Source organism: Schistocerca americana, chromosome 6 (assembly GCF_021461395.2).
Source record: "Schistocerca americana isolate TAMUIC-IGC-003095 chromosome 6, iqSchAmer2.1, whole genome shotgun sequence".
Taxonomy (NCBI): domain Eukaryota; kingdom Metazoa; phylum Arthropoda; class Insecta; order Orthoptera; family Acrididae; genus Schistocerca; species Schistocerca americana.
Window position 1 is genome coordinate 357,540,815 of NC_060124.1, and position 12,310 is coordinate 357,553,124.

At 43.3% G+C, this 12,310-nt stretch overlaps 1 protein-coding gene and 1 pseudogene across 1 annotated transcript in view; one reads left to right on the forward strand and one right to left on the reverse strand.

Annotated features, from left to right (window-relative positions):
- The window catches only part of LOC124619319 (protein turtle-like), a 906,568-nt gene that overhangs the window by 466,474 nt on the left and 427,784 nt on the right, over positions 1-12,310 (forward strand). The window lies entirely within an intron of this gene.
- LOC124620596 lies at positions 8,738-8,855 on the reverse strand (annotated as a pseudogene).

Below are 12,310 nucleotides of genomic sequence, written 5' to 3' on the forward strand. Positions count from 1 at the left end.
CCACTATACGCCCTCGCTCAAAGTCCGTCAACTGCACATACGGTTCACGTCCACGCTGTCGCGGCATGCTACCAGTGTTAAAAGACTGCGATGGAGCTCCGTATGCCACGGCAAACTGGCTGACACTGACGGCGGCGGTGCACAAATGCTGCGCAGCTAGCGCCATTCGACGGCCAACACCGCGGTTCCTGGTGTGTCCGCTGTGCCGTGCGTGTGATCATTGCTTGTACAGCCCTCTCGCAGTGTCCGGAGCAAGTATGGTGGGTCTGACACACCGGTGTCAATGTGTTCTTTTTTCCATTTCCAGGAGTGTATTTCTAGTAAAAAATTTGTTTTCTTGGTTTGCTAATGGAATACTATTTAACTGCTCTAACTGGTGGAAGGCTAATTAGAGTATTGAACACATTATTGATTGTTCTCCGTGATTACCAATCTACATATTATCAGACACAATGAAATCTTTCCACAGCAATAATTACTGAACTCGCGCTTGCAGCTAACAAACTCAGAATAAATTACCTTTTTCTGAAGTGCTGCCTCTTTTTACAGTCATCCTTTTTTCTCAGGCTACACATCATGGAGCAAAAAAAAATCTCGGTGTGGCACATCCGCTATCCAAACTGCTCATTCTACCGTTATACAACACCCTCTCTCCATGACTCAGCAATCGTTACTGTTCAAGTTCGCGACTCGACTTGACTGTTATCTACGCGTTCACAGACCATATATAACACAGATCGTGCATGTCCCTATCTCTGCCGTGTTAACGCTTGAAACCAACATCTAAGTCACGTGACTCGGGGCAGAAAGCCGAGTTCCTGTCATTACGCGCAGTATGAAGAGGAGCTGACAGTTACAGTTTCTCTCATTTACATCTGAAATCAAGCACTGATTTTGACAATTCATCGAACTGTAGTACTACTCTTACGCATGTAGTAGTTCAGTTAACCCAGTTTCTCCAAAATTCTTGATAATAAAGCAGTGCTTACCGTTTTGATATATGGTCAAGTCGAAACGTATTGACAGTTCTTCTAACAAGCGCCAAAGTGACTGTTCTTTCCTGAATACTTGTTTTCTTTTCTTTTATTTTTGCACTGTGAAATCTTGTAGACAAAATAATAATTTCTATCGCAGCATTAGTTTTCTAACGATTCCACAAGAATATGTGTGAAATGCTTCAGTAAACTTTTGTAAGAAAGGAATGTGGTTTATGTGCAAAATGTCAGGTATTTTCACAAAATAAGCACGCATGTATTCTGACTTTTGCATAATCTAGTACAGATACCGAAACGATATGAAGATAGGAAAACACTGATCATACTGATGTTGTGAGCTAGATATGAACATACTTCGTCTCAAAATCTTAGTCATTCAGTAAGTTTTACATCCAAGAACCAACATCCATACTAACTGTCAACTTCTGGAAATACCTCAGCAAGTATTTTAAATTAATTCACTTACACAACTGAGATTTTCGTCAATTTACCTAATTTGTAGGATACAAAACAACTATCTAATCTGAGCATATGTGAATGTCATTACTTCTGCATCTAGTAAAAAGCACAACATTTGATTTGTAACAAAATCATCATAAATTTTGTACTATTAATGCGTAATGACATGCTCGGCTTCGTGCCCCTAGTCACGTGACTGAGATGTTGGTTTCAGTAAAATGACGTCATGCGCAGTCTATGTTATCTATGGTCTGTGTTCGTGTTTGCCTGCGCTCTACTCAATTTTCATTGCTCAGATTCCTCCAGAACTGCTGTGAGCAACTGTTGAACACCTCATTTTACGGATGCAGACTCTCGTCGATGCCTCTAGTGCTCATGTTGAACAAACTGTGTAAATAAAATCAAAATTGTGCATTTCTCACGTGTTTGACCTTTTCCGCCCACGACCCGTTCCCATTTCATTACATATGGAAACATTTCCATACGTCTTTCTTGCATTCAGGTGCCATATTTGCCAGATTTGCACGTGGTGGCTAAAACTGGAATTGGTTTTTTTCAGCGCAAATAACTTCTGCATTAATACATCAGCATATCCACCAATTTTCGCTGTCGTACGACAATTACAGCACACATTGGGCCTCTGTGTGTAGTTGCACTTTAATTATAACCACCCAATACAAATGGGCCGCTTCGCACGGCAATCATAATGGGTTGAACCTGTCGACCCCACTCTTCCGTCGGTTAGCAGACAATAGGTTTAAAGACAAAATCGGTATTTGGTAACAAGAATTTGACATCGCGCAAAAACCAAAATCAGGTATTTCTTCTAGGTGCAGATTTGAAAATAACAAAATGGGAATTGCAGCATTCGAGGCTTCTTTCACTGTACGACTGGTACTGCATCGCTGGTTTCATAAAACTCCACTTTTGGATTAGAGAGATGATATAACTGTCAGTGTCACGCACGTCCCTCCCGAGTGTCTGGAGCTGAGGCCATACATTTTTGGGATTGAGACCAGCCAGCATTTGGGAGCGACGTGGGAGGCTAGAGGGATAAGGCCAGCGGGATGATGGGACGGGGTGAGGTGGAGGCAATCTGCGGCGTGTCGGCGTCGGCTGCTGTCAATTAATTAGGCGGACGGCCGCTGCAGCCCAGGCAGGCACGGCGCGGCGCAGGCCGCAGATTTGATTCCAAACCTGGGCAGGACAGAACTCCGCATCTGCCGCCGCCGGTATTTGCATTCTGCCACGCCAAACCACACACCGTCCGAGCCGCTTATTGAAACAACTTACGGCTCACCGCTATATTCCCGGAATGGAATACCAGAGGGAGAGTCACCAGTGACAGCAGAGACGCATACAAATATAGACGCATTAAGTGTACCCTAATTTTCATACCCAAATGCAGCGTTACCGAGCAAATGCATTTGTTTACATCCATCTGAGTAATAGAGTTGCGCCGGATAGTCACGATTTCCGAACAGGGACGACGACAGCCTACCTGACGCCGATGTGCAAGCACTACCAAAGCTTGTTTTAAACTTAGGTTGACTACCTAGGTTTCATACAGGGGAAATTTTATTAAAATGTTCATAACGTTTTATTGTAGCGGTGTTCAGCAAGTTATAATAAAATATGATTTTTAATTATATTTCTGGGTCTATTATCGGTTAATTTGTAGTCTCATACCACATCTGGTCAAACGTAGCAGCACACATCTGTGTGACATAGAAATGACCATAAGAGACTGACCCGCCAGTATAAAAGGAGGCGGGGAGTACATCTACATCTACATCCATACACCGCAAGCCACCTGACGGTGTGTGGCGTAGGGTACCTTTAGTACCTCTATCGGTTCTCCCTTCTATTCCAGTCGCATATTGTTCGTAGAAAGAGTGGTTGTCGGTATGCCTCTGTGTGGGCTCTAATCTCTCTGATTTTATCCTCATGGTCTCTTCGCGAGATATACGTAGGAGGGAGCAATATACTGCTTGAGTCCTCGGTGAAGCTATGTTCTCGAAACTTCAACAAAAGCCCGTACCGGGCTGCTGCGCGTCTCTCACGCAGAGTCTTCCATTGGAGTTTATCTATGATCCCCATAACGCTTTCGTGATTACTAAATGATCCTGTAACGAAGGGCGCTGCTCTCCGTTGGATCTCCTTTCTCTCTATCAACCCTATCTGGTACGGATCCCACACCGGTGGGCAGTATTCAAGCAGTGGGCGAACAAGTGTACTGTAACCTACTTCCTTTGTTTTTGGACTGCATTTTCTTAGGGTTGTTCTTCTCTACTGTCAGTAGAGAAGCAACAATAACAGAATGGGTCCTTCACGAGAGTTCAGTGAGCTCGAACGTGGAACGCTGAATCACCGTCTCTGGATGTACCTAAATCACAAATCCATCAGAGACGTTGCAGTCCTCTTAAAGCTGCCTAAGTGGACTACTGGTGATGTTACTGTGAAATGGAAAAAAAATATTGGTGTGGCATTGATGGCCGGGAGGCCCCATCCGCGGAAGTTCTGTCGCTGCGTTGGAAGTCTTATTTCTGGTGATGCCACATTGGGCAACTTGCGTGTCGGTGACGATAAAATGATGAGGACAACACAATATCCAATCCACGAGCTGAAAAAATCTCCAACCTGACCGGGAGTCGAACCGGGCTCGCTGCATGGTAGGCAAACACGTTACCATTCAGCGAAGCGGGAGGACGGGGGAAGTGTAAACGCGAAGGAGCAACCACAAATAAATGAAGACCAGGCAGACCTCAGGGACTGATGGACAGAGACCACCGAGCATTGTGAAAGGTCGTTGTAAAGAATCTCATCCGGCAATCGGGAGAAATGTCCGCCTCGATAGCTCAGTGGTCAGCGCGACGGAATGTCATGCAAAAGGGCCCGGTTTCGAGTCCCGACTGGGTCGGATTTTCTCCGCTCAGGGGCTGAGTGTTGTGCTGTCTTCATCATCACCACCTCATCCCCATCGAAGCGCAAGTCGCCGAAGTGGCGTCAACTAAAAAGACTTGCACCAGGCGACAGGTTAACTCGACGAGAGGCCCTGGCCACACGACATTTCATTTCATTTCATCGGAAAAAATCTCTCGTCTATTTCAAAGTGCTTCCAGCTGTCCAATAAGCACATTGGCTCCACTATGAAGTTAGGAGAATATGGTAAAGTGGTCCAGCAGCTCCTCATAAGCCTATCTGTATTCATTGCTAAGCGACAGTTGAGGTGATTTAAAAAGAGCGACACCACTACACAGTGGCTGACTGGAAGCGAACGAGCATGCTCCTGAGACGAAGCGGTTCTAGGCGCTTGAGTCTGGAACCGCGCGACCGCTACGGTCGCAGGTTCGAATCCTGCCTCGGGCACGGATGTGTGTGATGTCCTTAGGTTAATTAGGTTTAAGTAGTTCTAAGCTCTAGGGGACTGATGACCTCCGATGTTAAGTCCCGTAGTGCTCAGAGCCATTTGAAGCGAGCGATGTGCAATGATTAATCACACTGTACCCTGCGGCAAACCAACGAAAAACTTTTTGGGCTCTGTGGTTAAACAAGAAGTCACTGTTTTTGTTGTACTGATTTTTGTTTATTTCTAACTAGTTTTCGACTTATTAGAACATCTTCGGGAAACAATTGACTAGCGTAGAAAGGACACTAGTTATTAGGAAACCAAACATCATAGTTGAAGATACAATCACTTGCATAGAGTCTTGTGCAGAAAACTTGTTTCTTAATATTGAAATTATACTTTACACAATAGACAATGTGAAGCACAATAAATAATTAAACTACACAATATTACAGATTAAATGAATTTTTTTCTGAGATACTAATAAACTGAGAACTCTTCGTGTGTGTTGTACAACAAACAGGTTTTTTAACATTGTAAACTAATCTCTAGGCAATAGACAGTATTATACACAATAATTAGAATACATTATTACAGGATAGCATGACTATGGCCCGAGAGGCGCTAACGTCGGCATACGCACATAGCAAGCGGTTTCTCACGCGGCACGCCAACCAGCAAAAGTGTTCAGAAATCCCGACACCGACGCCAGGAAGTACAAATGAACCTCTTCGCAAGGCAGACACCAGGAGTTGAACCTTTCGACTTTTCCGTTCTCCCATCGGCAAGTAGACAATAGGTTTAAAGACAAAATCGATAGTTCGCTAACGCATATATCGCTTATGTGCAAAAATGAAATTAAAAAGTTTCTTCTCGCTCCAATTTTGGAAGTAACGTGACGGGAATTGTAGCGTTCATATGTTCTTCTAGTATACGAAATTCATTCGCATCATACTGATAAGATAGAAGTTATTTTCGAGACTTGTCAGTATCACCACTCTAGCTACACTGTTGTGTGCCACTACTGAATGAGTCTCTGGAACTCAGTCAGCACCAATGACTGTATTCACTTATTGACTACTTTGAAATACATTTGAAGAATTATTTCAAACAGGCACACTGATTACATCCTTTACGTTTTTGAAGGAAAAAGAGAAAGAAAGAATCATAGTCTATGTCTCGTGAGGGAAACAAAACAGTTCACACATACCATGTACTAATTGTTCTAAAAGTTATCTATGTATTAAACAGTTCAAAATAACTTTCATTAGTGAGAGTCAGGAAACCTAGACATTAAGCACAAGCAGTTGGAAAGATTGGTTATTTGCATATAAGACACACACATGTTTCTCATTAGAAAATTCAGCCACTGTATAGCATAGAGCGCATGATGATTACGTGTTATATCACCAAAAACGGTAGCCCATAAAAAGAATTCGCAGTAAACCTACAGCTGACGGTATTCTCGATATTTTCTTACATACCTTCGGTTGTTGTCCCACCCTTAAGCAAATCAAGAATGCATGCACCTGTGTCTTAATATGTGTAATAAAGTTAGTAATACAGTAGCTTTGAGTACATATTAATGATTAGTTTCGTAAGGAGCGCGAGCTCAGCTTTCGACTCCCGCCTCTGTTCTAACTCATTTTTACGATGCTGACCCTAAAACAGAACACTCGGACGTTGAGTGGGTTGATGTATGCGAACCAGACTCACCACACACAACAAGTTCCACGGATGTCGATGGTTTCTGATCATCTAACTAGAGATATGGTGAGGATTTCTCTGTGGCCTAGAGAGGCCTGGAGAAGGTGGACTGTCTCACCAAAACCGGCTGCAAGTAGATAAAACTAATACCCACAGCTGATAGTGTTCTTGTTGCTACGCACGAACATTCAGCTGTTTCCTTCAGCAGTTTTTGGCAGATTTACCAAAAATGTTCAAAAGTGTGAATTCCTGAGTGACCAAACTCCTGAGGTCATCGGTCCCTAGACTTACACGCTACTTAAAGTAACTTATACTAAGAACAACACACACACACACACACACACACACACACACACACACACACACACCAATGCCCAACGGAGGACTCGAACCTCCGGCCAGAGGGCCCGCGTAATCCGTGACATGGCGCCTCAAACCGCTCGGCCACTCCGCGTAGCGGCAGATTTATCCATCTGAATGAAATACCCTATAGGATTTCCTTATTTAGTTCTTATGTGCAACGAGGATCATATTTGCAACAAATATTAAATTTGAAAAATATTAAATTTAAAAAATTAGATATATTTCCTCTTTGAAAACATAACTGCATGTTAAGTATCTTGACAATCGTATTGTAACTTTTATCTTAACCCTTTGACTATCAGCAGGACGTATGTCACCCACGACAGGCAATCAGAGGACCTATTGGAATATGCTGTATATTACTGTTATGTATCAATTTCCTACTCGTAAAGGGAAGGCTATTAATGGTTAGCAGTCTTCTTATAATTACATATTGCACGTGTAGGCTGTACTGTCCTGAAGATCATCTCCGTACTGTCACATTGAATTTGTTCACACCTGCAGATGGGTAACCCAACTACCAGATTCACAAAGCGGACTCCCTTCTCGCCTTCCTGGACACATCGTGTTCGCGACTTAAACCCCGAATTGACGTTTGCCACCTCACAAACGAAGCCCATATTGAGCACCTGTAGTATGAGTTACAAACTTGGAGAGAGGCTCTGCACGTTGATGTGTGTCTGTTTTCAGTATGTCTCGTAGTTTTTGCGCAGTCATCGTCTGAAATACAGGAGGTACTTGTTAATAATACAGTATGTCGTACATCTACATCTGCATACATATTCCGAAAGCCACCATAAGGTGCGTGGAGCAGTATGCTCCGTACCACAGCCAGTCATTCCCATTCCTGTTCCACTCGCAGATAGAGCGGGGGAAAAACGACATTATATACCTCCGTATGAGCCCTAATTTCTCGTATCTTACCTTTGTGGTCCCTACGAGAAGTGTGTGTTGGCAGCAGTAAGATTGTTCTGCAGTCAGCTTCAAAGGCTGGTCCTCTAAACTTTCTCAATAGTGTTCTTCGAAATGGATTTCTTCCCTCCAGAGACTCCCACCTGAGCTCCCGGAGCACGTCCGTGACACTTGCTTGTTGATCTAACATACCGGTAGCAAATCTAGCAGCTCGCCCCTGAATTGCTTCGATGTCTTCTTTCAATCCGACCTGGTACGGATCCCAAACATTCGAGCAGTATTCAAGAATAGGTCGCACTAGCGTTCTACATGCAGTCTCCTTTACAGATGAACCACACTTTCCTAAAATTCTCCCAATAAACCGAAGTCGACCATTTGCCTTCCCTACAACAATCCTTACGTGATCTTTCCATTTTATATCGCTTCGCAACGTTACGCCCAGATATTTAAACGAAGTGACTGTGTAAATCAGGACGCTACTGATGCTGTATTCGAACATTACGGGTTTGTTTTTCCTACTTTCATCTTTTCCACTTAAAAAGCCAGCTGCCATTCATCACACCAACTAGGTCATCTTGTGTCAACCTACTGTCACTTACCTACGACACCTTCCCGTACACCACAGCATCATCAGCGGACAACCGCAGGCTGCTGCCCACCCTTTCTGCCAGATCGTTTACGTAATAGAAAATATTCTTTTCATATTGTTACTTCTCACTAAGGCACTGATTAAAATAACCATATAGTATAGCACTCTGTCTTCAGGCCACAAGTGGCCCATCGGGACCCTCCGACCGCCGTGTCATCCTCAGCGGAGGATGCGGATAGGAGGGGCGTGTGGTCAGCACACCGCTCTCCCAGTCGTTACGATGGTTTTCTTTGACCGGAGCCGCTACTATTCGGTCGAGTAGCTCCTCAGTTGGCATCACGAGGCTGAGTGCACCCCTAAAAATGGCAACAGCGCATGGCGGCCTGGATGATCACCCATGCAGGTGCCGGCCACGCCCGACAGCGCTTAACTTCGGTGATCTGACGGGAACCGGTGTATCCACTGCGGCAAGGCCGTTGCCAATTAAAATAATCATATATTAGTATTTTTAATAAAACTGGCAGTCAGAGGGTTAATATACAATAAATTTTAATAAAGGTAACCTAACCAGATACCAGTCAATACTACCTCTTCAGAAATTCATATATAGAGCAGATACGGTTGACATTTTGTTTGTTTTAAAAACAAAGAGATGAAATATTTTACGGCTGCATATCTTGTTCCTCCCATTGGAAGAGTTTGGCTATGTTGTGGATAGAGTGGGCTATCTTTGTTTCTAGTGTTGTATTTAGGAATTCTATCATAATTTTTCGAATTGTGTTTTATTCTTCACAACAAACTTTATAAGAGGATAAGAATGTAGTAATATAAGCCACTGATGCAGAAAATTGTTTGATTTGTATTTACTTAAAATAACACGATTCTATTTCTACCTCTGCATGCATTCTCCGCCTGCCCCATATGATGCATGGCACGGCGTACCTTGTGCCCCTACATTTCCTGTCCTGTCCTTCGTGCGCCCTCTAATTGTCTCGTCTTCACCATCCTTCGGACCTTATTGCCACACTGTTCCAGACATTCCCGAGTTAACATCGATTTTGGCCACTCCCCGTAGATTTTGTCAGTTAAAAGACGACAATGTACAAACTAAACGTTTTTCTGCTACTAAAGTACACAACGTTTTGCTACTACACAAACTGATCATTGAAGTCAGCAGCGCACAAACAGACACACACAGTGTCTGATGACGTATAGTGCTTATTGGGCAGCATGTATTGCCAGAAAGCTTCATGTATTTGTAACGTCCCAGTGTGGAAGAGTTTCTGACTCATGCTGTCGCTACGTCGGCCGGGAATCAGCTAGGGAGGAGGGTTACCCCGCCATGAAATGGCTGCAGTAAACACCCCAGTCACCCTTCCTAACGCGGAGCACAGCGTGTGGGGGAACAAGAAATTAAGTTTCCAGTACCCAGCGCGTCTACATACAACGCATGTAATTCAACTGGACAGCTTCGTCTTGTACAATTAAAAATTGTGGCGTCTATGCCCAGGTTCAAATGGTTCAAATGGCTCTGAGCACTATGCGACTTAACTTCTGAGGTCATCAGTCGTCTAGAACTTAGAACTAATTAAACCTAACTAGCCTAAGGACATCACACACATCCATGCCCGAGGCAGGATTCGAACCTGCGACGGCAGCGGTCACGCGGTTCCAGACTGAAGCGCCTTTAACCGCACGGCCACACCGGCCGGCTTATGCCCAGGTAGGTGTTCGTTTGTTCTCACGCTGCTTACATATTAGCAGTCGATCTGAAAGACTCGCCCCCCGAGTAAGATTCCCCGTGACATGCACTAATCAGCCACAGCAGATAACCACACAATCAACAACATACACGTCGTCGTGGCCAAAGTACCGGGTGGTTATAATTGAAGTGCTGCTATTCACAGACGTTCCAGTGTTCGTTGTAATTATTGTATGGTAGCGAAACTTGGTAGATATTCTAAAGCGTTAATGCGGAACCGATCATCGCTGGAAAAAAAAAAAAAAAATTAGTTTCAGTTTTGAACATAATGTGCAATTCTGGCGTTGTGAATGCCAGGAAGACGTATAGAAATGTTTCCATATGAAATGGATTAGGAACAGGATGTGGGTAGAAAAGATCAAACAAGTGAGGAAGGCATGATGGTCTTATAACTAACCGCCACTTATGCAGTTTGTTCAATATGAGCACCGGAGATTTTGACGAGATGCTGTACAGCGCCAGATTTGCACCTGGTGGCCAAACTAGGACCTACTCTTTTCCGTCGTAAAACTATTCCGCATCAAAGTATTAGCACATCTATCAAGTTTCGCTGCCATACGATAATTACAACTGACACTGGACATCCGTGAAATTATAACTACCCGGTACCAGTCATTGCTACGCTGTCGGAGATCCGCATCACACGGCCAGACGCTGCTCACGGGATTATTGCAGATTATGAGGAGGTGACGATCTGAGCTCAGTCAGAGTGGGTTTGTAGACGTTGATGGGTGAGCTCCACGATGATGACACCAGGGAAGATCCGGGCAGAAAATTAGCTCGAATTCAGCTACCGCAGCGCGATTTTCATCTCATAACGTGGGCGGCTGAAGCGTGCGCATAACTAAAGCCAAGTGGTACATATCACCAAATTTACAGAAACGCTAAGAATAGAGCTGATTCCGAAATATAATGACAAACAATTATTTAGTAACTTATTTTTTAATTGTTGCGCGTACTCATATGGTTAGATTTAATAGGATTCCAAAGAGGTTTTCTACCAACATTTTTATTGTTACTTACGGTGGAGTATCACTGCACAGATTTAGAAATACGATGTTACTCCATGCCAATGGATTTCTCTCCTGTATAATGTAGTCCACTTTCCAAGTAGGTTATTCATTAAAAGTTTATTAAACCAGCAGTGCCATCTCCCCAGGAGAAATCACACTAATAGCGGGTAACACCCTTTCTAGTCCCGATATTGGCCGTATTTCGCTGGGAGAGAGGGTTCACAAGTTTCTCCAGGTAAGCCATAATCAGGAGAAGTTACGCACTGATGATATTCCGTAGAGCAGAGGTACTCACCCTGTGTGTTATTACCCCTTAGGGGTAAAATACAATTTACTGAGAGTTAAAAACAAAAGGGATCATTCACGTTTCGGTCACGAAACTAAGTTATTTTAAAAGTTTTTCGCTATTATAACTATTTCGTAGTACTTTAAAAGTTATTACATAAATAGTGATGCGGTGGAAATTACCGCTTGTTAAAGAAAACTGAATAACATCTTTCTCACATAGTCCACGCATACTTTCTACTTTGTACAACGCATCTATGGCAGTAAAATAGAAACACCTCCATCACAGACGGTAAAATGTCTTCTTCGAGTTGTAGGTAGCCCCCGCAAATAAAATAGAGTACAAATTGCTTAACTATTCACTTCGTAACAGTAAACGAGCTAACTGACAGCACAACGCAACTGTAACTAATAATGGCAACTATGCTGATACAGGACTACACGGTATCATTATTCTTATTATTATTATTATTGTTATTGTTATTTATACCACTTCTGATTCTGTCAATACTGTGTATACACCGAGTGAGCGGCGATCAGCCACCGACACATTGTTCCGTGGCCATGTTAACAGTTTATGAGTGTGATTTTACTCTGCGCTGCTGTGACTGATGACCTACATCGCACTAGATAACCTGATGAAGCCCCTCCCGGGTGAAACGCATCGTCCCTAAGCCGATAAAGAGTGTTCTTTTAATATTAATCACAGTAGAGGGTTGCTTGATCACCGCGCCACAATAAACTGGAATAAATTTTAGTACCACTTGTCTCGCTGCCTCATTTGTTAGTGGTTTAATAAAATATCCACAAAAATTAAATGTTATTTAACTTTCGTCATTTTAATAACGAAAGTGTTCGAACAAAATTCTCTTTCAT